Source organism: Chelon labrosus (assembly GCF_963514085.1).
Source record: "Chelon labrosus genome assembly, chromosome: 7".
Taxonomy (NCBI): Eukaryota; Metazoa; Chordata; class Actinopteri; order Mugiliformes; family Mugilidae; genus Chelon; species Chelon labrosus.
This window is the reverse complement of record NC_140343.1, coordinates 2,262,052-2,289,355: the sequence shown is the minus strand read 5'-3', so window position 1 is coordinate 2,289,355 and position 27,304 is coordinate 2,262,052. Positions and strand designations below refer to the sequence as shown.

Here is a 27,304-nt window from a genome sequence, read left to right as displayed (position 1 = left end):
CAGCAACGATGTAGTCAGTGTTGTTCCACATGAACAGATCTGTGGCGACCACTTGCCAAGGTCGCTCTGGAATAGGATGCGATATCATCGGCTCCTTTTGGACGGAGTTGCGTCGCTCCATGCAGATGTTGCAGGATTCCACCAACGCCTCTATCTGTTTTCCCATTCCAGGCCAGAAAAGTACGTCTCTTGCTCGTTGCTTACATTTTTCGATCCCTAAGTGTCCTGTGTGAATGCGTGAAAGCATTTCTGCCCTGAGTGAGTGGGGCACGATGATCTTTTCTCCTTTTAGCAGGATGCCATTTGTTTCTGATATCTCGTCCCTGTGGTTCCAGTACACTGAAATTGCAGGTGGACATTTCCTGTGCGACTCAGGCCACCCTGAGGTGATGATTCGCCTCAACATTGAGAGCTGCTCATCTTGTGCTGTGGCGGCTCTGATCTCTGCCATTTTGTTGTCACTTACTGGCGCGTTGCTGACCACAGTATGTATTTGCAAGTCCATACCTTCACTCAGTGAGCTCTCACTGCACTCGATGGGCTTTCTGGAAAGTGTGTCTGCAACTGGTATTTGTTTTCCAGTCTTGTGTATAATGATGATGTCATACCGCTGTAGTTGCAGTATCATTCGTTGCAGTCGTGGGGGAGCCGCTGCCAGAGGCTTTCGCATGATTGACTCCAGTGGTTTGTGGTCTGACTCGACAACCACCTGTCGACCGTAGAGGTATTGATGAAACCGTTTGCATCCAAACAGCACAGCATACAGCTCCTTTTCTATCTGAGCATAGTTTTCTTCAGTCTCAGTCAGTGCTTTGGATGCGTATGCGACTGGTTTCTCTTCTTGGAGTAGCACTGCTCCTAATCCACATTTTGATGCGTCAACCTGCAGCTTCACGTCCTTTGTGTGGTCAAAGTAGGTGAGTACAGGGCCAGGTTCCTGTGTCAACAGGTCTTTCACTCGCTGAAAAGCAATGTCATGATTTGAGTCCCACACAAACTCATTACTCTCTTTTAACAGTTGTCGGAGGGGAGCTGTTGCCTCGGAGAGTCCGGGGGCAAATCTGGGGAGGTAAGTGACCATGCCTAGTATGGTCTCCAGCTCTGCCTTGCTGTGCGGCGAAGCCATTTCTCTGATCCCCTTGACCTTGTTGGGGTCAGGTCGAATACCTTCTCGTGTCAGTCTGTGACCAAAATAGCTCACCTCAGGCACACATATGACGCTCTTGTCCTCATTGAGCTTTATCCCTCTCTCTCTCGTCCTCTCCAACATGGCACGCAGGTTTGCATCGTGCTCCTCCTTGGTGCGGCCATATACCAGGATGTCGTCCACGATGGCTGCAATGCCCTGGAGCCCTTCGTAAGCCTCATCCACCCTTCTTTGAAACTCATCCTGTGCAGAAATGATTCCGAAAGGGAGTCGCTTGAACCTGTACCTGCCGTAGATGGTGTTGAAGGTGGTCAACATGGATGATTCATGGCTTAGTTTGATTGTCCAGTAGCCGGATCTGGCATCTAGTACGCTGAAGTATTGTGCTCCAGCTAGTCCCGGTGTGATGTCGTCTAGAGTGGGAAGCGGATAGTGGGGTCTCTGTATGACTTTGTTTAGGGGGCGGGGATCAAGGCACACCCTAAGCCTTCCAGTTTTAGGCTTTTCCACTGCCACTAAAGCATTCACCCACTCAGTCGGCTCTGTCACTTTTTGGATGATGTCCATTTTCTCCATTTCATCCAGTTCATCCTTCAGCCTGCCGCGGAGAGCGTATGGGATGCGGCGAGGCGGACACACTACTGGTGTAGCTGAAGGCTTGAGGTGAAGGACACATTCTCCAGGAAATAGTCCGATGCCCTTGAACACATCGGCAAACTCTGTTGTGATGCTTGTGTGTGTTCCTGGCTGTACTTCGATTATGTGTACCAGTTTAACTATGTTTAGGTCTAGACACACTCTCAGACCCAAGACAGGGGGAGCATTTTTAACATCAACTATGTCAAAATCTAACATGGCTGTTTCATTTCTGTATCTGCATGTTAGCCTGAAAGCTCCTTTGACTTTAAGCCTCTGTCCTCCATATCCTGAGATGTCACTGTCTGGTGGGCCTAGCGTTACGCTTCCAAACAGTCTGCGGAATGTGCTTGCTGGTATCACATTAGCTTGGGCACCTGTGTCAGCTTTGAATTTTAATTTGTGCCTCGCTTTGCCAATTTCTACTTCTGCAAATGCCTGTTCTCTGGCTGTGTTTGCATGTAGTTTTGTTATAGTGTCAATATACAGTTCAGGTGATGTCTGCTCTGTGCAGTCTGAGACGGCATGCACTTTTTTGGGCTTAAATTGTGCCTGTCTCTGTGGCGTTTGTGTCCTGCAAACTTTAGCAAAATGGTTAAATTTCTTGCATTTGTTACATTGACGTCCTTTCGCTGGACAGTCTTCTGTGCGGCTGTGCTCTCGTCCACATGCACCACACTCTCTGCTCCTGTCAACGTCTGTCCCGAACGTCTGTCCCGGTTTCAAACCTGTCGTAGTACGTCTTCAGCAGTTTCCTTTCATCCGTTGTAAGAGTCCATGTGTTAAATACATCACGGCCCTTCTCACCGATCCAAAGTAGCAAATAGCTGCATTTCTCCTCCTCTTCTTTAGCGCAGAGGGGACCGGAAAACATCAGCTCAACATGCTGGCGAAACTTTCTCCAGGTATCGGGAAGGTTAGACGAGTCCCAATCCATCCGTGGCGTGGGGACACCTGTACTCTCCATCTTCCATCGGCAGGTCGATGCGTACTATTATCTGACACCATGTATTATTTCTCTGTTATTGACAGTTAATTGTCTAAATAACCACAACAGTTTGGTCGGTCTCAGTGAGGCGAACGTATGCCTCCATCTTTATTGCCTGTGTACAACTACCTCTGGCGCACCTTGCTTATGTCATCACAAATAGACAGTGATTACAACAGACATGCTCAGAATACTACACTTCTTTCCGCCATTTTCTCCTCTGCTTAAGAAATTCCTAAGCCTCCTAAAAGTCCTCCTCCCTGCTCTTAGCAGATCTCACCTTAGGAGCACTCTTAAGAGCTAAGATTCTTTAGGAATAGCTTTTATCTTTACTAGAAGCTACTCCTAACTTTGAGAGGAAAACGTCATGATTCTAAGAATTTTCTTAGAATTTGGCCACTAGGAGTAACTCTTAGCGCTAAGAATCTTTAGGAATACGGGCCCAGTAGTTTACATACAGGTGCAGTGTACCAGGGAACCAGGAACATGTTTCCCCCTTGTCAGATGGCAAAATCATTTTTTTGTCTTAGTCCATGCATACATCAGTGGTAAATGTATACATCATTTATTATTGTGCAGCAGCAGCGGGTCCTGACTTTTAGGTAGTGATGGAGAGAATGGCATTGCTGGCTGGGATCAGATAACTCAGAGTAGAACCATTCCACGTAGAAAGAGGTCAGCTGAGATGGTCTTGGCCACTGGTGAGATGGCAGATGGCTCCTGAGCACATCCCCTTGGAGGTTTACCAAACGTGGCCAGGAAGACCCCAGCGTAAAGATAGCACCTAGTCTGTGCTGGGAACATCTGGGGATCTATTATGAGTAACTGGTAAATATTACTAGGGAGAGGTGACTGCACACAATTTCAGATAAGTTAATGGAAAATGCATGGAAGGACAATGTCCAGTGATGGATCAGGTTTCTTTAATATGAGAGCTGAGAGTGTTCCCTTTATGTTAGTGTATTTAGACTAAAGACTTACCAGTCACCCAAAAGCATCTGTACCACTCTCCCATACACTATAGAGGCTCACTGAGAGGTGGAGGGACCTCAGCAGGGGTTGTAACAGAAAAGAACAACATGATTTATTTTCTGAGTTGCAGTTACCTGCGTTGCAGCATTTAGCAGAAGCAACTTAAAATGACAGGGATGACTGCAAATGACTCTTGCTGGACACAGGGAGGACCGTGCACACATCTTATGGGCTGGTTTAGTTGCAGCATCAGATGAAGTGAAGACACACATAACTTCTCAGTGCATACATTTCAATAAAGAGAATATTACCCTGAACAGGAGGCATACTTTGTTTCTAACGAACATATAAGTGCATTTGTGCAGTTTGGAAGAGCGTACACGAAACGATGATAGTTTCACAAGTCATATGTGTGAGGTTTGTAGGATGAATGGTGCATGAGTATAACGTAAAGCACTCAGCTTACCATTCATCATTCTTTGTGTTTCCTGCTTCTTTTGACTGTTACATAAACTGCTGAACTTTGCTGAAGTAATGTCTTGTGTAAGAAATTAATGTATTTATTTAATGTAACATTTAAATCACAGGTGTCAAAGATACGGCCCACCAGAGGGTCTAATCTAGATAGATAGATAGATAGATAGGTTTTATTTGTCACATGCACAGTTATACATAGTACAATGCGCAGTGAAATGTATTCTTGTACCTGCAGCCAGTAGTAAAAGATAGTTGTATATATACACATTTACAGTATTGAGCAGCTATATGTGAATAATCTTGCCCGCAGCATGAATTTGCAAAGTGCAAACTTACATAGAAGACTGCGATTTTTTTGATGAAAATAACTGCTATCCCTAATTTGTCCACAGTAAGAAAAGGAGACAGAACACAAAACTGACACCCAGGACTACACTGCAGACAGCAAGGTGCTCAAATTGCACTTATTTCATTATTTTAAAGGACAGTTTATTAAATATAAAGATTCTCCTAGTTAACTTGATGTTCTTTGCACTAAAACAAATGGACTCATAGGTTGTTAAATGAGTACTAAATGAATAATGAGAATATGAGTAAAGTTTAAAGCTTTCTCCACTGGTTGAGTTTTACAAATTCACCTCAACTTATTTTCGGAAGGGGAAGCGGTTACAGAAAATTAAGGAACGAGTGTCTTCTGGCAAATATTGTTAGTGGATAACGGATCAGTAGTTTACATACAGGTGCAGTGTACCAGGGAACCAGGAACATGTTTCACCCCTGTCAGATGGCAAAATCCATCAGTTGTCTTAGTCCATGCTAACGCTCACGCATGGTGACACAGGAAAAATGTGAACAGACAACTTTCTGGGGAGACATTTGGAGCTGCAGTATTAATTTACTAGTATGTGAACGTGTCAGAACTAAGAGGCCAATAGAAGTACTCCACCCTGTATGCAGGACAGTCACTCAATAGTGTTATTTATATTGTATTATTAATTAACTGAATAGGCCATAAGAAAATGGGCTATTATTAACTATTTTTGATCATTTATTTTGATGTTTCCTTTGTTATTTGCCAATAAACGTGTCTCTCCAGGCAATTTTGGATCGTTTTAAGAACGATGTATTCCTGGAAAAACATGCATATATTTTTAGTTGATAACAGACTGTGAGTTTGAATACAGACTTCATGCATAGGCAACAAACCAGGAAATCACTGAGCCTGACACTTCCAGCTCTGTTTATCTGCTCTGCTGCATGCGTGACAGTCCTGAATCAACATGACATCGTGTGGGATTTTATGCACAAATCTGTTGTGAATGGAATCATTTGTTACTGGGCAGCAGCATAATAATAATAAGTGGAGACGGAGGGGAGCCACGAAGCAATGTTTTTGATTTGATCTATGTTGCATCAGTTGACTGAGAACAAGAACTTTGGAAAGTGACTGAAAGAATGACATTACAGATAGAAGAAGAAGTTTTACTGGAATTTCCTGGTAACAACAATGAAACACATTTCAGCAACTCTCTGGTTCAGCAGGAATAAAACTGAAAGCTATAGCAACAGAAAGATAAAAACTATTGCAGCAACAACACAAGAACATGTACAACACATTCAAATAAAAGCACAGAGCAGCGTACACATCAATGTAATTATTATAATTTTGTATAATTAATACATGTTTACATTTTTTACCACTTAAGGGAAAGGAACCATATATGGTAAAGTCATTGATTTTGAAAGGGTTAAAGTGATGTAGACACAAGGCTGACTTGTGCGTCCTTCTGTGTCTGTGTACTGATTGTACTGGATATGGACTACCACAGGATCAATAAAGTATCTATCTATCTATCTATCTATCTATCTATCTATCATTGAGTTGTATTAATGTGAGTTGGCTGACATATTGTAGACCTACGGCAATATGAACAACAAGTACAACTGGTTTCTGTGTTTTCCAGTTTTGCAGGAGTGATCTGATTATACTGTAGGTGGAAGAGGCGACATCCCACAGATACCTACGGTTTAAGAGTGGATTTGAAATAATTAGTTTGATAATCTTTTAATTCTTACATTAAAAATTAAAAATCAAAATCAAACATCAAGAAAAAGCCATTATTTTCTTCTTAATCACTCAAATCTCTCCGTTTATTTCATTATGAATGATAAAAACAAACCACACAAGACTGTTACTACCGCTGAAGCTAATATGATTTATCACAAAAGGTTAATTACAGAATAAAGTTGTCATTATTATTTCTGTACCGGCTGTGATGTACACTGCCATCAGTTGGTAAAGATTCTTGGCTTTAATGAGTGATCCTTTCTACCAAGAGAGGTCACTGATGAAGAAGTAACAAATGACAAAAGAGTGTTGTGGAGTTTTACATTAATTAAAGAATATTATTTTTTTAAATATGTTTTTGTGTTTTTTTTTTTGCAATTTGCATCAAAATCATGCAGTTAAATCCATTAAAAAGTGATGTATTAAATAATTCACATGAAAAACAAAGACATGTTACATATCGCACCTCAACTCCACCAAGACTGCAGTCACCAAGACTATGTTTTTTTAGGACTAACTGCCAAATAAAGACATCAGGGAGGACTCAGACCGGTCCGGAGCTTCAAATAAAAAGTTCTTTCAGTCTTGCTGGAGGTTTCAAAGGTGCTTTGTACCAGATATTCAGGTTTTTTTAATGGAGTATAAACAGAAGAAGTCCAAGCAGCAGGTGAATCACGCCCAGCTTGAAACAACATGCACCACTGGTGGTGGTGGTTGTAGTTGTGGCAGCAGTTGTAGTTGGAGTTGGAGCAGTAGTTGTAGTAGTAGTTGTAGTTGTTGGAGCAGTAGTTGTTGTTGTAGTTGGTGCAGCAGTTGTTGTTGTAGTTGGTGCAGTAGTTGTAGTAGTTGGTGCAGCAGTAGTTGTTGTTGTAGTTGGTGCAGTAGATGTAGTAGTTGGTGCAGTAGTTGTAGTAGTTGGTGCAGTAGTTGTAGTAGTTGGTGCAGTAGTTGTAGTAGTTGGTGCAGCAGTTGTTGTGACAGTATTACACAAACTGGTTTCACAACAGGTTGGTCCACTGCTGAAGTTTCCAACATTTGCTATGAAAGGTATTGAAGCCAGGCTCGCAGCAGCGAGACAGAGGTTTTCAGATGCACAGCCAAAAGCAGGAGTAGTGGTGGAGTTACTCATCACTGTGGAACAAAAATCACTGTGGAATATTTAAAGTTTGTTGCTTTCGACTCACAGATTTCAGGAAATGTACTGTGTCTTAAAGATTTCTATCTTTTATTGAAATATAGCAGTTAAACATCACATCTCACTGCAGGTTGTTTTGGGGTGTGGTGATACATTCAATGGTTGGTGACTAATGACCACTACCATCCAGAGCCAGCAGTGAAGCTGGATTTTGACAGTGGTCAAACCAGGGTTCAGTTAAAGAGAAGAGCAAATATCTCTTATATATATCTTTTATAGTTACTGTATTATAAAAGTAGTCACACTGAAATTATAAAAGATGTTTGTTTTCCTGTTGATGTAGATCTGTCTTTATTTGATTAACATAAGAAAAATGTTTGGTTACTGTTTTGTAGTTGAATAATTAAAAGGCTAAAATCTTTAAAACTACTTTCAGCTTATCAAATGTTTTGATGAATTTCTTAACGTCACACTGCATTTTACTGTGTTTTATATAAAAGCTGGAAGATTAACAGGAGCAGAATAAATTGTGAATAGATCTCAAAATCTTGAATCTCAAATTGTACTTTCTTACTCTGCTCCCTGTTTCCAGCTTTTGAAAGAAGTAGCTTGTTTGTAATGCAGATTTTCATTTTGTTAATCTACAGTATTTAAAGTGAAGACTTACCAGTTGCCTGAAAGCACCTGTCCTCCGTTCCTCTACATTGTAATGGGGTTGTGCATTGAGAGGTTGTACAAGAATTACACTGGAGGCTGTTATCTGCCGGATTAGTCGGGACTGAAACAACAGAACAGGAAAAACAATGAAGGATTAAGATTTCAATGATACGATATGAAAGATGATTTCTTATGTCCGGTAATTGTCTGCTCTTAAATAAGCATCTGATCCATCTGTACTTACAAGCTAGAGTTTGATTATTGCAGTTATCTGTGTTGCAGCATGAAGCAGATGCAAGTGCACTTGAATCACCCAAGCTGACTGAAAATGTCCGAGGTCCTGTGGCTGGACACAGGGAGGACGAAGCACACCCTTGGAAGATTTGCTGTATTGCAGTTCCAGATGAAGTCACTACAGAGACAAAGAACAAGTTGTTAACTGGTTTAACTTCACAGAACATTAACTTAATTTCACTGAAAATAAAAAAGAAGTCATGAAGAACAAGGAACACACCAGGCAGGTCCGAGATACTGTTGTGGAGAAGTTTAAAGACGGATTTGGATACAAAAAGATTTCCCAAGCTTTAAACATCAGTGAAATGCTTATGAATAAATATCATTTAATGGTAATCTCCAAGGGAATTCATTTGGTCAAAAACATTTTTATAGTCGGCTCATCATTCTGACCCTATCAAGAAATCGCTCCCACGGTTGCCAGTGATGCAGGAAGACTGTGGCTTAACTGGACAAGTCTCACATGTCTAAGGAATGGGTGGACCAAAGTTCAAGTTCCCAGCTCCATTATTTATTTATTTTCAAGGAGCTATTCGTTAGAGATTCCTTCATTTTTCACAAATTTTATAGTTGAAAATAAAATAAAAGTCCTTCAATTTACCATGCATTGTTGTGTATGTATTCAAGTATATTTTATTGGGCATATTGAAATAGTGAGATATACCCGACGTGATGGTGTTAGTTATTATAACGTTAGCGTTCTAGGGCTAAAGCAGAAAAGTACTTAAACAATTTTTCAGTTTTTTATTTGTTAAAAAGGTTTGAAATATCCAATAAATTTCGTTCCACTTCATGATTGTGTCCCACTTGTTGTTGATTCTTCACAAAAATTACAGTTTTATATCTTTATGTTTGAAGCCTGAAATGTGGCAAAAGGTCAAAAAGTTCAAGGGGGCCGAATAATTTTGCAAGGCACTGTACAAATGTGTACACAACATTTTCAATATGTTCATGCTTTGTAATAATACATTCACTTATTCAACACCAGCACCCGTTTGGTTTGATTGGCAAAAGCGATGCGAGAAAAGCTTACGACATTTTTTTTTGAAGGTAGAAAAATAAGTCTGAAACACAGAAACAGGCTCACCATGCTGCCCTCAATAACTCCTTTTGACTACCAGTGAAACCTTTAGATAAGAATATGTGTATCATGATAACACAGTTTGGTTAAAAGCACTTAAAACATTTTAACACATTTTTTAAGTGTTCTACTTCTGCAGATTGCACACAAACACAGTTAACTTAAATGGTTTTATAGAAATACAGATATTTTGAACTCTTTAAACGTTAGGATCATCAAGACTGGTGGAGAAGAATTTGTGTTCTTCATGTCCTGTGGCACATTGCTAGATTATTTTACTATGGTTTGACAGTTTTCTGATGTGTAATGTTGATACTGTACATGTGAGAATACCATGACCACATTTTTATATCACTGTATTATATCCCAGAATATTTATCCCTCAGTGTCTCTGTAACACAAGATTTTTAAAATATTTGAGAAAATATACGTATATATTTTATTATTTAGGCTTTTGGCCATGATTTTGGATTATATCTGGATTTTGTTACATACTGTGTTTATATCAAGGAAATGCTGTAACATTATCGCTGTATCAGTGGCACATGGTTCATACAAAGTCAACAACTGTAGCTGACCAAATATGAGTTCAAATTGTTCTGAGCACACGGGCAACATCCCAGTGAGAAATAGCAGAAAACAAAGATGGTTAATAACTTATTAAAAAGGTCATGTTGATTGTGTTTCCTTAAGACTTTTTACAGGAAAGATATTTTTTTTCATTCAAGTGCATAATGTGAGTCTCTTCTTAGGGGAAGTACCACATGCGCCTTCTTTAAAAACAGACCGCTGCAAATGAAGGCGTGTTACTTTGGTTCATTACTGTGGTTTATTTATTTAACCAAGTGAATGTTACTGTACATAGAGAAATCCCGCTTTAAAGTGGATTTTCTGAAAATAATGTATTGTATGTTCTGCTTATGTTGGGTGTTTGTAACTCATGACGCATGTAGCTTTTCAACCTGGAAAGAGTCAACCAAATGATTTTGTTGCCACTTTGAAAATAAAAAAAACAAACATTTGACACGATTTCTTTTATATTTGCAAGTTTTGGGTACTTCAGTATTTCCATATAAGACAACTTTAAACATCGACGCCAACATACACATTAATGCATAATAGTAACAGGGACAATTTCACTGCACAATAGTGAGTAATTTTCATGTAATTTTGGTTCTTAAAGTACATTTTTCTGATAATCCTGTACTTGCATACTTGTTGCAAAGGTTTCACTTGGGTCTCCCTAATACTTTTAATAGATGGCACCAAAAGGAAACCATACAGGAAATGATCAGACATAGAGTATGAGCGTATCTCACACTGTTTGCCCATGAAAATTGTGAACATGCATCATAAAAAAAAAAAAAGTCACGCATTGCTCTCTGACCCACTGACCAAAGCGTCTTCATCAGTCCTTTGTGCAGGCCTTTGCACCCAACCTCATCCAACAAGAATTATGATCACTCCAGAAATGCTCCTCAGGGTGTCATTAAAATATAATGAAAACATTGATATTGTGGAATTTTTGAGGAGTGGTAACTAAAAAATGTCAATAATGTTACTTTTAAATGCCATTGTGAAGACTTTATCAAAGCTCGAAGGACGCATGATATCACAGCAGATCAGCACCACACTGGCATTTTGGTACATAAAGAGGTTGTAATCAATCACAGCATTATTGCCAATGTGATCGTTGTGTTCAATTATTCTGCAGACCAGACAAGGAGTCAGAAACATTCAGCCCGGTATTAGATGGCCCGACTTTCCGGAACTCCGGGGTGTTCAGCTTCTCAAAGCCGAATAGGGGGAGGCGGTGATGACGGGAGGATCGGTGATAGCATAGCGGCCTTCTTCTTCTTCTTCTCGGCCGAGGAGGAGGTCTTACGGCCCTGATCAGCTCCAGAAGTGGAGACCTTAGGCTTTTTCTGCTCAGATCGCCTCGGCGTGTTCTCCTTGTTGTGCTCCGATGGTGCGACCATTTTCCTGGGTGCTATTTTCCGAACGTTCAACTCTACAAAATGAAAAACGGTGAGGATTGAAGAGTTGGTTATATTGCGTGACCTTGGAGATAAAAATGCATTTGGTAAAGAAGCATGCACCCACATTTTTATTTTTGTCTGATGACATTTTGTTTCCTCATCTTAGGTTACGAGCTCAGTCCAGCAGCAGCAGCAAACTTCACGAGAAAGAACCTTGCAGACTACCTTCGGAGCAGGGTAACCGCTGTTCAACATGTCATAACATGATCTTGTCCAGGTCTAGACAAAGATCTTTCAGGAAATTCAGTGTATCATAGTCTAGCTTAACCTTTTACACCCCATCCGAGAGCCCTTGTTCCTCTTACACACACACCGGGTAACGAAGGTGAAAGGGGGGATTGTATGGCCCAGGAAATATGTATGCAGTTAAGGTTGTTTATAGGCAAACGGCTCCCATGTGTCCCTACTTGTATGCATCCCCCCCCCCCCCCCCCCCCCCCCCCCATACTTTCCACCCAGTATTGAGTCCTGGTTTATTTCTTGATGCGTCTTGGCAAAACACTACTGCAGAATGACGTACAATTAATCATTGAAAAGCTGTGTGAAATATGTATATAGTCATGTTTACCTAGCGACTGTTTATGATCAACCTACGACTAAGTAACAAGTAACTAAAACAACTGATCATTTCATTTAATCGTTTGTGTTATATCACAGGCAACAGCTCACAATAACTTCTGTTGTGTTTTCCTCAAACGAAAAATAATAATTTTGTGTTTTAAAGGACTTTATTTTCTCACAGTCATCAATAAATGGTTGTATAATGTCAATCGTTTGTATTATATCACAGGCAACAGCTCACAATAACTTCTGTTGTGTTTTCCTCAAACGAAAAATAATAAGTTTGTGTTTTAAAGGACTTTATTTTCTCACAGTCATCAATAAATGGTTGTATAATGTCAAAATAAAACCCCCAAACACTTCATGTGATCAGAGATTAATTTTATTATCTCCCGATAGATTATCACTAGTCAGTCTCTGTCAACATTTAATAATATATTATTAGACTATAATAATGTTTCTCAGATGATGTCAACTCAACTTTTTGAGCAGTACAATCTTGAAAGTTTGATCATCAAGATCATCAACCAGATTGGACATCTCTGTGGTTACCTTAGTACTCACGTTAGACAGCGCACAGTTTTTTTGAAATATTGCGTCCTGAAAGCGACCATCGCTTTCCAGAGCTTGCTCTATGGTTTCCCCTTTGAATGCATAAACAGTAAGTTCCTGAATTTCTGCGTCTGTTTTTAGTGCTGGATTTCTCAAGATTTTCTTAACATTTGTACCTCCACTTGCCCACACATGAAACATCACAAGCTCAGAAGCTGGTCCTGTCCTAAAAGAGCTATTAACCGGTTTCTTTGACTTGCCTTCAGCTTTCACATACTTCACAGTCAGATGTTTAACTTTCCTTAAACTACACGGAAAGTTTGAACTGATAGCCTTCCCATCTTTTACTACAACAAGCTCTTTAGCTTTGTTTTTCTCTGCAATGTTTCTAAACTGTGAACTTCGCTTCAGCAAGTCTTCAACAGTTTGTGCTTTGTTGCAGGTAGTAGCTGTAGGATTATTGTCACTCCAGCACCACTGGACAGTATGGGTTGGATGTGGCTCCTCTTTCTAGGAACATGAAACAGATCAAGGATTATTGAATTCAGTTTTATTCTGCTAAACCAATGCCTTGTTTAAACTGTTCAATATCACCTAGCATTGCATTACTAAATATATTTATACTATCCACAAAACGGTCTAACAGAAACATCAGCAGCTGTCGCTCGTAAATGTTAAATGTTATTATGAAACAAAAACATATATAACAAACCTTGACAACAGGCTGTGAATTTGGGATCAAACTGGTATTCTCATTCAGATTTGCTGTTGTGGTCTTGAGGTAACAGACAAAAATGTTATTAATAACAATGCATTACATATGGACTTCAGACATATATTTATTATTTTGTGTTCTTGCCTTAAACGATAAGCATATACAATCACAGTCTAATAAATAAGGATGTTGTAGCATAAAAATATAAGCTACAGAATATTTACTTGAAACTGCCTGAATTAACTTGACTTGAGTGCACATTTCATTACAGAAGAAAATTAGTACCTCGACATCCAAGTTGTCTGTAGGTCCAACGTTGCTGGTCATCATGTTGTTGTTGTTTCCAGACAAGTTTTAAAAATGTTGAAAATTGAAAAGATGATTTTTTTTTTTCTTTTAAACTTTAGCGTTGCTGTAAAGGTTCCTCCCTTGACTCCTGTCCTCTTCACATGTTGGTCAAGGATGACTTGTTCATAACTTGTTCAACATCCAGTGCATGTCTAGGAGTTTATATGTGCAAGAGCATTGATATCTCTCTGGGAGAGAAAAGAAGCTGAGGTGCTTGTTGGGATCTGTTGGGATCCGCGAGAGCAAGAAAGAATAGGGGTGAACAGCCAAGAGAAGGGGAGGGAGCAAGAGAGGGAGAGGGGGGAGGTGCGAAAACGTGTGGAAGAAACTGCCATAGAGAACGATTAAAACGTCTGAATTATAACACATGTTTTGAAATGATAATTGCCATGATTCTCTATCTACTACGTGCAAAACTCACCAATGCAATTCAGACATAGGCAATGCCTATTTGGTATTTGTTTATATGGTATTTGTTTTACAGTAACTCGGACAATACTAGACAAGTGCGACAATAAAATCCCCTTCTCAGCAGACTTTCGCTTTCACCGTGTATTTTTGCTAACAGCAACATTGCTAAGCTAACTTCTTCGAGCGCATAAGACACCAACTGTGGTAAACTGGTAAACTCGCTTCTTGTACATTGGCTTGATATTAAAAACGAACAAATCACCAATTTTTATTTTTTAATTCTGGCTCGGACTGAAGCATGAAGCAGCGAAACAACCTCATTGACTGAAAGTATCTCACTAACGTTAGCTTTTCACCGCGCACAGAACATGGGAGGGCTTGGTTGGCATCACGTGACTATAGAAACACGTCTGCGCATGCTCATAAACTTATGGTTCAACATGCCTGGACTTATTCTGGGGAGTGGGGTGTGTGTGTGTGTGTGTGTGTGTGTGTGTGGGGTTGTGTGTGTGCGTGTGTGTGGGGGTGGGAGTGTGTGTGTGTGTGTGTGTGTGTGTGTGGGGGGGGGGTGGGGGGGGGGGGGGGGGGGGGGTGGGGTGTGTGGGAAAATGGGACAGGCCGGAAAACAGCACTTCCGCAGGCCGGAAAACACCACTTCCGCACTTCCGCACTTCCCCCCTTCCTCAAGACACAAGACATAGGATACAGTACATCCGGGGTCACCGGAAGTTCAGGGTCATCAATCATCATTAAAAGTGACTGAGTGACAGAGGGTACCTTCTACTGTTTTTTTTTCATGGGTGCCAATAATGGTGAGCAGGACTGTATATATATCCTAAGTCATATTCGTTGTTGCTACAGTGTTAAAGGCTCTATCCATCTTTGTTTTTATTTTTATCAAGAAACATTGGTGCACTGCACCTTTAGAAAAACAGCGCTGTAGTCTTGAGTTGTTGTTGAAGTTGTGCATGGCTGTGGATGTGTGCTGCTGAGCTGAGGGCATGTTGCAAATATGAAGTAAAAATAAATAAAGATGAACATTTGTCTTGCTGTTTGTTTCGGAGGTGCAACTGACATCTAAAACATTTTTTCAATGGCACGCGATCTACCCGCACTGCCTTCGCGATCTACCGGTCGATCGCGATCAACGTAATGGGCACCCCTGACTTAGATGTTTTCTCTGCTTGATGCATGCCAATGATTTGACCCTTCTCAAACAGACTAACATCTTTTCCACGACCACAGGATGTGTCTTTAGACATGGTTGTTTAAGAAATGAGGAGCTACTCATTGCATCAGTTGGGCTTAAATAACTTCTTGTCAGCTGAAAGATAATCACCCATGCAGTAATTATCCAATAGGAGGCTCCTACCTATTAGCCTAGTTAAATCCAGGTGGTGACCGACACGTGTTCCTAATATTTTGACATTGTAGTCAGTGGCTACGCTTAATTACTGAAACACTAGTTTCAATCCAGTTTAACGGCACCACAAACTATCATCCAGGTGAATCACCACCTTCATGATTCAACATCAACATCAGCTCAACATTAGAACAGTCATGAAGGAGGATTTAGAGCAGAATGCACTCCCTAGTGTATCATAGGAAACTGTGGTAGTTGGACTTAATGGATTTAACTCTCTAATGCCAAGTGTATTATATGTGATCCATTGTCAACAACAGTTACCTGAAAAACCTGTCATGTGCGGAACACATGAAAGTAGATCAAATTACAGAAAGTGTAAGAGGCATTACAAATTATTTACTTACATTAAAATACATAAAGCCTGAAAATAGTTTTTCCATGTACTGTAATATAGAAAATAGAAATAACACATTAATATCCCCAAGCTTCGAATGTTGTTTCTAAACTTGTTACACCATTTTTAAAATTTAGTTTAAAGTTCTATAAGTGTTTCAGTTAAATTCTTACTACAATTTTTCACACTTCCGATGGTAAATATTCATACGGCCTAGATGTCTTAGGGAACTAAAAAATCCAAATAAATCAAGAGAGCTAAAGAGTACGGCTTGTAACTAAAAAAAATGTAAAAACAAGTATGAATTGTTTGTATAATTGTTGCATGACACCACCAGGCTTGTCAGGTATTTTTCCCAGGCTCAGATTCATCTGTTATTCTGACATCATCTTTTCAGTCTTCATATGAAACTATGCGTCTTAGGAGATCTTTCAGCAGAGACTATGAACAGGATTATTTTGTTTGGCTCTGGTGGTCGATTTTCTGGCCAATTCACCACACCTGTTGTTGTTGGACTGATGCAGCTACTTTGTAATATTGTCACTTTAATTAAAGGACACTGAAAAACAAACATACTGACGTAGTTAAGCACATAGTGTTTAGAACACACACACACTTGACAATAACCTCGTTACGGCCCTAGTGCCGCTGTGGTTGTTGTGGTGTTTTTGTGTCTCTCTCTCTCCTCCTCCAGGTGATTGCCCCTCCTGTGACCAGCAGCCGCTTTCACTCAGGTAATCAGCTCATCTTGGTTAAAGAGTGGAGGAGAGGTGCAGCCCGGAGAAAGAAAGATGGTGGACCACAGTGGTGGAAGCGTGAGGTTGGCTTTGTTTGTTGGAAATCATAATGGCGAGGTACTGACTAATCTTTTGTGTGGAAAAGACAGTATTAATCTTTCTTGTTTAATTAATTGCAGAACATTTTGCAGCAAATATTAAGCAGTAAAACATCAGCACACTCCTTCCACCCAAAAAGCATGACAAACTGTATTGTAAAATCTCATTTTATATCCCACCTCAGTGTTACGGTTTTGTCCGGGAGGAGGTGGTAGGACCCAAGAGCAGGACGAAGGATGATGAGGCAGGAGTGAGCAAAACTGGTGTTTAATAAAAATAAAAGGAACAAAAGGCGCTGCTGGAACAGCAGGAACTCCAAAACCAAACAAATCAAAAATCCAAACTTACAAAAGACAAAAAGGCTAACAAGAGGCTAGAAACAAAAACGCTAGAAACACTGGAGACATCAAAAACACGGAAGAGCAAAAAAATGGAGACTCACAGTGAAAAACCATTGGGAATGACGCGACAGGAACAAAGGGGAAGGCAGGGCTATATATGCACACATGAGGAACCAAGGGGTGACGAGACACAGGTGACAGAAATCAAGAGACACAAGGTGAAACCAATGATCTAAGAAACATGAACAAAACTCAAAACGCGAACACAGAAACCAAACCATGACAGTACCCCCTCCTCAAGGGACGGATTCCAGACGTCCCAAAAAGACCAAAATCCTAAATCACAGTCCAAAACTCAACAGGGAGGGTGGAGGGGGCGCGGAAGGCGGGAACCAGGGAGGCCGGGCCGACAGGGCAGAGAGTTCTGTGGGGCGGCCGGGAGGCCGGGCGGACAGGGCAGAGAGTTCTGGGGGGCGGCCGGGAGGCCGGGCGGACAGGGCAGAGAGTTCAGGGTGCCGACCGGGAGGCCGGGCAGACGTGGCAGAGAGTTCAGGGTGCTGACCGGGAGGCCGGGCAGACGTGGCAGAGAGTTCAGGGTGCCGAACGGGAGGCCGGCCATACGTGGCAGAGAGTTCAGGGGGCCGGCCGGGAGGCCGGCCAGACGTGGCAAAGACCGGACCCACCTCGGCAACAGGAGCAGGAACAGAAGCCGGAGTCCAACCCACCTCAGGAGCAGGAGCCATAGTCGGACCCACCTCGGGCACAGGAGCAGGAGCAGGATCAGGATCCAGCACAGGAACAGAAGCAGGATCCAGCACAGGAACAGAAGCAGGATCCAGCACAGGAACAGAAGCAGGATCCAGCACAGGAACAGAAGCAGGAACGGGATCAGGATCCATCACAGGAACGGGATCAGGATCCATCACAGGAACAGAAGCAGGAGCCGGTTCAGGATCCACCTCGGGAACGGGAGAAGAAGCCGGGGTCCGAGCCACCTCGGGAACGGGAGCAGAAGCCGGGGTCCGAACCACCTCGGGGACGGGAGCAGAAGCCGGGGTCCGAACCACCTCGGGAACGGGAGCAGAAGCCGGGGTCCGAGCCACCTCGGGAACCAGAGATGAGGCGACCCTCGGAGCCGGAACGGGAACCAGAGAAGAGGCGACCCTCGGAGCCGGGACAGGAGCCGGAATGGGAACCAGGAAAGAGGCGACCCTCAGAGCCGGGACGGGAGCCGGAACGGGAACCAGAGAAGAGGCGACCCTCGGAGCCGGAACGGGAGCCGGGGAAGAGGCGGCCCTCGGAGCCGGGACGGGAGCCGGGGAAGAGGCGGCCCTCGGAGCCGGGACGGGAGCCGGGGAAGAGGCGGCCCTCGGAACCGGGACCGGAGCCGGAGCTGAAGCGACCCTCGGAGCCGGGACCGGAGCCGGAGCTGAAGCGACCCTCGGAGCCGGGACAGAAGACAGAGCGGAGGCCGACGTGGGAGCCGGAACAGGAGACACAGGAGAGTCCGACCTGGGAGCCGGAACAGGAGACACAGGAGAGTCCGACCTGGGAGCCGGAACAGGAGACACAGGAGAGTCCGACCTGGGAGCCGGAGCGACCCTCGGAGCTGACGTGACCTGCGGAGTCCGACCTGGGAGCCGGAGCAGGAACCGCTGCGGAGTCCGACCTGGGAGCCGGAGCAGGAACCGCTGTGGAGTCCGACCTGGGAGCCGGAGCAGGAGACACAGGAGACACCGACCTGGGAGCCGGAACAGGAGACACAGGAGACACAGGAGAGACCGACCTGGGAGCCGGAGCAGGAGACACAGGAGCTGCTGCGGAGTCCGACCTGGGAGCCGGAGCAGGAACCGCTGTGGAGTCCGACCTGGGAGCCGGAGCAGGAGACACAGGAGACACCGACCTGGGACCCGGAACAGGAGACACAGGAGACACAGGAGAGACCGACCTGGGAGCCGGAGCAGGAGACACAGGAGCTGCTGCGGAGTCCGACCTGGGAGCCGGAGCAGGAGCCGCTGCGGAGTCCGACCTGGAGCAGGAGCCGCTGCGGAGTCCGACCTGGGAGCCGGAGCAGGAGCCGCTGCGGAGTCCGACCTGGGAGCCGGAGCAGGAACCTCAGGGGAGTCCGACCTGGGAGCCGGGGCAGGAGACACAGGGGAGGCCGGCCTGGGAGCCGGAGCAGGAGCCACAGGGGAGGCCGACCTGAGAGCCGGAGCAGGAGACACAGGAGAGTCCGACCTGGGAGCCGGGGCAGGAGACACAGGAGAGTCCGACCTGGGAGCCAGGGCAGGTCGCTGGAGATTGGCTGGCCGATGGTCGGCAGGCCGGGGAACCACCACCGCATGGCTAGCAGACCGTTGCAGCAGAGGCTGCCGGCCTGCAGGCCTGCCTCCATGGCGACCACGAGGGCCTGACCTCCCTGTTGGGGCCCTCATGCCCAAACGTGTGCCAGAAAATAATGGCAAAAACTCGGGGATGAGCCACGGTTTGTACTCCAGCTTTCGTTCAAAATAGTAAGTCAGTACTCGCCTTTTTTCCTTCTCATCAAAAGGGGTATAGTCTGCTGGGTCCATTGCTGGTCGCGTCATTCTGTGGTTTTGTCCGGGAGGAGGTGGTAGGACCCAAGAGCAGGACGAAGGATGATGAGGCAGGAGTGAGCAAAACTGGTGTTTAATAAAAATAAAAGGAACAAAAGGCGCTGCTGGAACAGCAGGAACTCCAAAACCAAACAAATCAAAAATCCAAACTTACAAAAGACAAAAAGGCTAACAAGAGGCTAGAAACAAAAACGCTAGAAACACTGGAGACTAGTGATGTTACAAGACGTGTCGAGGCTTCGAAGCGTGTGTCGAGAATGGAGGCGGGGTTTCCGCGAAGCGCGTATCGAGGCTTGCTTCATTTAGGGGAGGGGCCAAAAATAATGACGTCCGAAGCCTCGCTGCCCGGCTGTACCACGTGACTGATTCAGAAAGTGGTTCTGATTTTCCCGCGAGGTTTGACAGCACTATAAACCCCTCGGGGTTTTTGATAGAGTGTCAAGTTGCGGAGTTTGGATAGAGTTTATATAATTTGGAGATAGTTTGGAGAGTTTAAAAAGAGAGATATAGTTTGAAGATTTAGGAGAGTGAGGAGAGAAAGATAGGTAAGAGGATGGAGCCAGCTAGGAAGATACATAATGAGTGCCCTCTTCCTAGTTCCACAAGCACTTTCACTTTCCTCTGCCTGTTTAAGCCCATGCCATTTGCCTAAAGTGACGGAAAAACACACAACCTGCCATATCATATCATACTACCATTTTGGGAAAAGTTACACACACAATATATATTGTGTGTTTTATTCAAAAAATATCATACACCTGTGATAATTTAAGTAGAGAAATTATTTGGTCATACACTTTTTTGTAATTCATAGTCATTCCCAAGAGCCATTACAGATAGTGATGGTCCTCTGACACCCGAGCCTCCGACACATGCGCCGTAGCTCATGAAGCAATTGTATCGAACTACTGTGCCGAGGCGTGGTTCGTTCGAAGCAGCTGAGTGACGTCCAAAGCAGTTCAAGTGCTTCGAGTGACGTCCGAAGCACTTGAACTGCTTCAGACGTCACTCAAGTGCTTCGGATGCTTCAGCAGCAAACGAATCACCTGAGGGGTTCGGTTTGTCATGTGAATCACTTGGCGGATCGAGTGTGTTCAGGGATTTCCCGGATACCCTATTTGGTGGTGCTCATTTGAATGTTTCTTTGCAGAGTGGTTTGTTGCTGTAGTTGGAGTTAGTTGCGTATTTTGTGGAGATAGATCGTAATTAGAGATTCAGAGAGAAATAGATAAATTAGTTACATAGTTAGATAACACTGTAGGCCTACTGATAGATAGACATAGTTACATAGATAGTCCTAAATAGCGGTATATATAGATAAGATAGAGAGAGAGATACAGATAAGATATAGATATATATCTAATATAAAACTATAGTCCAAAACTATACACGCACTTCTGACTATATATAGTCACACTACTAAACCATGATACCAAGAGCAAAAGAAAATAGTTGACGTAAGCGCTGAAACATAAACATTAGTGCAAATTAATGACGGTCCATAGAGTGTAGTAGTGACGTAATGAAAATGGTCCAACGACAACCGAGCGCCATTAACGGGTTTAGTGGCACACTGTGAAATCACCGGTCTTTCGTTATTGAATCAAGGGATCGATTCCCATTGTTTGTTTGTTTTTTTATTTTTTATTGTTAGTATGTATATAATTTTCTTATAATCAACTTTAAACCACATATCCATGTAACGTAGTCGAATAGGAATGTGCATGGCGAATCAAGTCCCACACAAGCATGAACCAGTGAGACACGTCTCCATTGCACCACATTTTATTGTCCACTAGATACAAAAAATAGAGCACGGAGTCACTGAAGCTTCGAGTAATGAACCTTTTTTTAATCACGTGTCGAGGCTTCAACAAAACCTCGATTGCCCATCACTAATTACAGACACAAAAAAATCAATGCATCACACATTATGTGGTTATACACTTGGCCAGTAGGTGGTTTCATGTGCACATGAAGCTTCGAGAAATGAACCCTTTCTCGAACCAGTTGGCTCAAGTGGTTCGATGCCTCATGAGGCTTCATCTCGCCATCACTACTGGAGACATCAAAAACACGGAAGAGCAAAAAAAATGGAGACTCACAGTGAAAAACCATTGGGAATGACGCGACAGGAACAAAGGGGAAGGCAGGGCTATATATGCACACACGAGGAACCAAGGGGTGACGAGACACAGGTGACAGAAATCAAGAGACACAAGGTGAAACCAATGATCTAATCAACACAAGGAGTAAAACAGGAAATCAAAAACTCAACCAAGTAAAACAGGAAACGGGGAGACAAGAAACATGAACAAAACTCAAAACGCGAACACAGAAGCCAAACCATGACACTCAGCCTCACTCAGACTCCTTTGCTAAATTTTGATTTTCCAACCCCTGTATGAGTGGTTATGTTACAATGAGTCCCTTGGGTGGCTTCACAGGTGCATTTCTTTCCCTCTTTTGTGCTAAAAGAGGATATAGACGAGTCCAAGACCAGGCAGCAGATAGAGGGTTGATGCAGTATTACTCCCACCACAGGTAATACTTCCAGGAATATTTACCAAAGACTGTACTTCTGACAGGATGTGAGGATTTACACACAAGGTTTCAGAGATGCCGCCCAAGACCGAAGTGTTGAATCCCACTGTTGATGAACAGTTACAGATTATTAGCCAAACAGAAGAGACTTAAATAATTTACTAGTGTTAAAAATAAAATTATAGTTCACAGTTTAGTGTTTTTTCATGCACTGTATACGTACCATAGAAACTGCACAGTAACATTTGACACCCTAATATCCACAAGCCTCTTGGTTCAAATATTGTTTCTAGACTTAAATTATAAATATGACATTGATGGATTAATGTAATTCTTCAAACTGATGTTCAGGACAGAACTTTAGGCAGAATAGATACTCACATTGTTCTGTCAGAACAGTCAGTTTAGAACAGTTTTATGACCAAAAAAAAAAAATCACAACTGTCATTAATTGAACTGAAATAAATATGTAATATGAAGACTCACAATTCACTGGAATGCTGGGACTCTCCTGAACTGCAGGTACTGAAAAAAAAAAAAATAAATACATTTTGTTAGTCAGGATGGGTAGCGGGGATGGAGTTTAGGACCCAAATGCAGGACTTTAAGATGCAGGAGTTGGCAAAAAAAAAAAAAAGCACTGCCGAGGTCGCAGGAAATCCAAGAACTAAAACGCTAACCAAAAACTATGAAAAAACTAGAACAAGACATGAAAAAACTACGGCATGAAACATGGACAAGGCAGACAAACAGTATGACACAACTAGGAACAAAGGGGAAGGCAGGGCTATATATATATATACACACACAAGGAACAGAGAGGTGACAAGACACAGGTGAAACAAATCCAGAAACAAGACACGGTGAACCCAATGACCTAATCAAAAGGAAAAAACACATGGAGTAACACAAACAGGAAACAGAAAAACTAAACACGAAACCATGACTATGAAAAACCAAGAAGTTAACAAAATACAATAAACAGAAACCCAAGAAACTAAACAAACCATGACAGAAAACATGACAATGTTGTGAAGAAAGAAACTTTAAATGTCACAAAATAAACAGATCATGTCAAAAAAGGAAGTTAGTGCATTCTTGAATAATTATGTCTGTACTTACCAGTTACATCTCCTGTGTTGCAGTTATCTGTGTCGCAGCAGTTAGCAGCTACATGAACACTTGAACCACCCAAGTTGAGTGAAAATGACTTGTGGCCTGTGGCTGGACACAGGCAGGGCGGTGCACACGTTTTAAGCTGCACCTGTCTTAAGCCACCTTGAGGTAAAGTGACTACAGAATCAAAGCACAGTTTGTTAATATTGATGCAAAGTACATGCATAAAGTCACAGTACATGTACATCACTGAAAAGACATGGAATGAAGGGGAGTTTACCCTGAGCAGTAGATGTTATACACATCGTCTCTGCAGGGCATGTAAGGGATGTTGTTCCTGAGCACATTAGATCTGTGCAGCTTTGACACTGAAGTGCTGCCACTGCATTCAGGAGAGAAAGAGTCAGTGAAATGATTATCGCTTCACAGGTCAGATGTCTGAGTTCTTTCAGATTACTGGTTTTCACAATATCAAAGATAGGTCTTTATGTCTCTTGCATCTTCAGATTAACTAAAAGTCTGTTCTGTAGAATATGAATCAGTAAAGTAATATCTTGGAAATATGTAATTCCCTTTAAAGAAATTGCTTTTGTAAAATCTAAAAGGTCTTTTAGTAAACAGCAGAATGTGTGAGGTTACCTGTGATGGGGAGTGCCCAGAGGAGAGTCAGATAAAAGACCATCATGATGAGCTGATGCTGATGAACAGGTGAACAACTGGAGGATGAGACTACAGTGCATCTAATCTATACCACAGCAGTTTATATACTGTTGAGGTGTAATTTGACTAGAAGGGGACTGTCTTGGGACTGTCCCCTGTCCATTGGAGATTTTCCTTTCCTGTTTGTTGCCTACGCCTGACAACGAGTGTTTACTGATATTCTTGTCAGAAGACATCCTTCATGAAATGATCTCTATTCCTGACAGACACACGTTTATTTGCACCATTCACAATCTTTGTGGGGGTTTTTTTGTTTTTGTTTTTTTGCACATTTGCACGTGATTGTTTGGTATTGGTTGTAAATTTTTAATGTTACCTAACTTCAGTACACCACATTGCATTCTAATTTAACTTTTTTAATATTCACGTATTCACTTATCTTATAATTTTTGTAAATATTGTGTATACTTTTTGTTCTTTTTTAAGTTCTCTATTCATTTTATTGTCGATTTTTAGCTTTTGTTATATTTTTGTATGGTTGAATGCCTGTACACTGCTGCTGCAACAGAGAAATTTCCCAGTTTGTGATTAATAAAGAAACTATCTAATCTAATCTAATCTAATCTATCTTTTCCAGTGTGTTCATTTGACAAGGGCCGAACTCTGATGGCTAGACGACTGGGTGTGAGACCCATGATAGAGAAGAGGTCCAAAGAATGAAAAGAGGTGAACAGGTGACAAGGTCATGGGTGGAAATAGGCCTTATTGATGCACATGGCGAGCGAAGGCAAACAAGATCAAATCAATGAAAAAATTAATGTGATGCACTGTGTGCATCCACGTCTGGGGCTGAGTAGCTGCAGACCAGCTGGGGTGTCCATGCTGACACCTGTTCACGGCCTGAAAGCTCCTACAGTGGACACATGAGGATCAGAACTGGACCACGGAGCAGAGGAAGAAGTGGCCCAGTCTGATGAATTATGTTTTATTTTCCATGCTGTAGAAGGTAGAGCATAATGTTATGAATGAATTACAAATTACTGAGCATCAAAAGGTCATCAAATGGCTTAAGGTCCGCTTGAATCAATGAAGCAAAAGAGATTTTGTTCTTCATGTGAGGATAAATGTTTTTCCTTCATTCATTCATTCATCTTCTGTAACCGCTTGTCCTGTTAAGGGTCGCCTGAGGTCTGGGCCCGTATTCCTAAAGATTCTAAGAATCCTCTCAGAGAGCTCCTATCTTAGCCTAAAAATGACTAGCTAGGAGTCTTAGCTTAGGAGTGATTCCAGAAAATTCTCAGAGAGCTCTGATCAAGGAATGGACAGAAACTCTTATCTTAGTGAGGAGGTGTGGTTGACCCCGTTGCTAGGTATGAGTCATCATTTCAAGAGGTGTGATTGGTTGATCCTAAAAGCTAGATAAAAATACACTTTTGGTGATAATTGGGATAGAATGGACGTCAAATTAACAGATTTAATAACAGAATCTAATCTCTATGAAGACTGTGTAATTATAAATAATACTTTACATAAAAATAAATAAATAGTAAGCCATACTTTAAAAATCATCCTATAAAACGTGTGATTAAACTCAGGCCCACTTGCACAGTATTCACATGCTGATAGTTCTATTGATTTGCTTTCATTCATTTACCATGCTGGTAAGTTTTTGCACTTCACCCATTTGGTATTAATGAGGGTAAAATGGCTCAGCTTTCATCAATTTTGTGATTGTTAACCTGCCTATAAGAAGCAGAGTTGGTTGGTGTTCAAATCTTCCACAAATCCAACAGCAATGGAGAAGAAAAGAAGTAGGAAACCGAACTGGACAGAAGAACAGTGTTTGCTTCTGGCTCAACTGGTCAATGAGAATAAAAGTGTTTTGAGAGGTAGATTTGGACCCAACATCACACTACAAGCCAAGAAGCAGGCATGGGAATATATAGCGCTACAAATTAATACCTCCTTTCCACTGGTTGTGCGCACAAGTGAGGAGTGTGAGAAGAGGTGGTATGTGTTGCAGTCAAAAGCAAGAGAGGAGATTGCAGCACACAAACGTGAATCTTCACGCACAGGTGAGTGATCTACCACTGACTTACAACTGCTGGCAAAGTTAATTTAAATACATCATTAATGTGTACATATTGGTTACTGGACTGTTTTTTAGGGGGTGGACCACCTGCTAAGCATCTGCACGATCCACTCTGTAGCATTTAATTATTTCACTGCCATCCAGTGTTCGGAGAATATCTCTCCTGCCTCTTCTTTCAGCCATTTTCTCCTCTGCTTAAGAAATTCCTAAGCCTCCTAAAAGTCCTCCTCCCTGCTCCTAACAGATCTCACCTTAGGAGCACTCTTAAGAGCTAAGATTCTTTAGGAATAGCTTTTATCTTTACTAGGAGCTACTCCTAACTTTGAGAGGAAAACGTCATGATTCTAAGAATTTTCTTAGAATTTGGCCACTAGGAGCAACTCTTAGCGCTAAGAATCTTTAGGAATACGGGCCCTGGAGCCTATCCTAGCTGTCATTGGGTGAGAGGTGGGGTACTGCCTGGACAGGTTTCCAGTCTATCACAGGGCTAACACAGAGAGACAGACAACCATTCACACTCACATTCACACCTACAGCCAATTTAGAATCACCAATGAACCCAACCAGCATGTCTTTGGATGGTGGGAGGAAGCTGGAGAACCTGGAGAGAAGGATAAATGCTCATGTATTGTGTATTCTACAGACTCTTTTGAGCATTAAAATGTGCAACAAAACATTCAGTGTCCTTGAAACACAGAGGTTGAAGAAACAGACCAATACGTATGACAGGGGACAGTAAACCCTGGTTTAATCAGTTTGTCTGGTGCTCACTTCATTTGTCCTAATAAAGGTTAAGCAGTCAAAGCAGCAGACACATAAAACACAATCTGACATACATCACTGGGCGTTGTGGCTAAATGAGTATTAAAATGAATTAGAAATGTAGTGTTTCAAAGTAGAAAAGTAACAATAAATATGAGTAAAGTTTAAAGCTTTCTCCACTGGTTGAGTTTTACAAATTCACCTCAACTTGTTTACCACTATCCAGAGGAGAAGCAGTTACAGAAAATGAACGAATGAGTGTCTTGTTGCACACATGCAAATATTGTTAACAGATCAGTAGTTTACATACAGGTGCAGTGTACCAGGGAACCAGGAAGATGTTTCCCCCTTGTCAGATGGCAAAATCATTTTTTTGTCTTAGTCCATGCATACATCAGTGGTAAATGTATTCATCATTTATTATTGTGCAGCAGCAGCGGGTCCTGACTTTTAGGTAGTGATGGAGAGAATGGCATTGCTGGCTGGGATCAGATAACTCAGAGTAGAACCATTCC

At 42.4% G+C, this 27,304-nt stretch overlaps 1 long non-coding RNA gene across 1 annotated transcript; it reads right to left on the bottom strand.

The window, feature by feature from the left end:
• Nucleotides 1–20,629: 20,629 nt before the first annotated feature.
• Nucleotides 20,630–24,286, bottom strand: LOC311490427. The gene is made up of 5 exons (XR_014699156.1): nucleotides 23,915–24,286; nucleotides 23,556–23,657; nucleotides 23,282–23,452; nucleotides 22,646–22,684; nucleotides 20,630–22,265 (listed from the first exon to the last, which is right to left on the bottom strand). It is a non-coding gene; the product is annotated as an uncharacterized lncRNA (long non-coding RNA).
• Nucleotides 24,287–27,304: the final 3,018 nt, after the last annotated feature.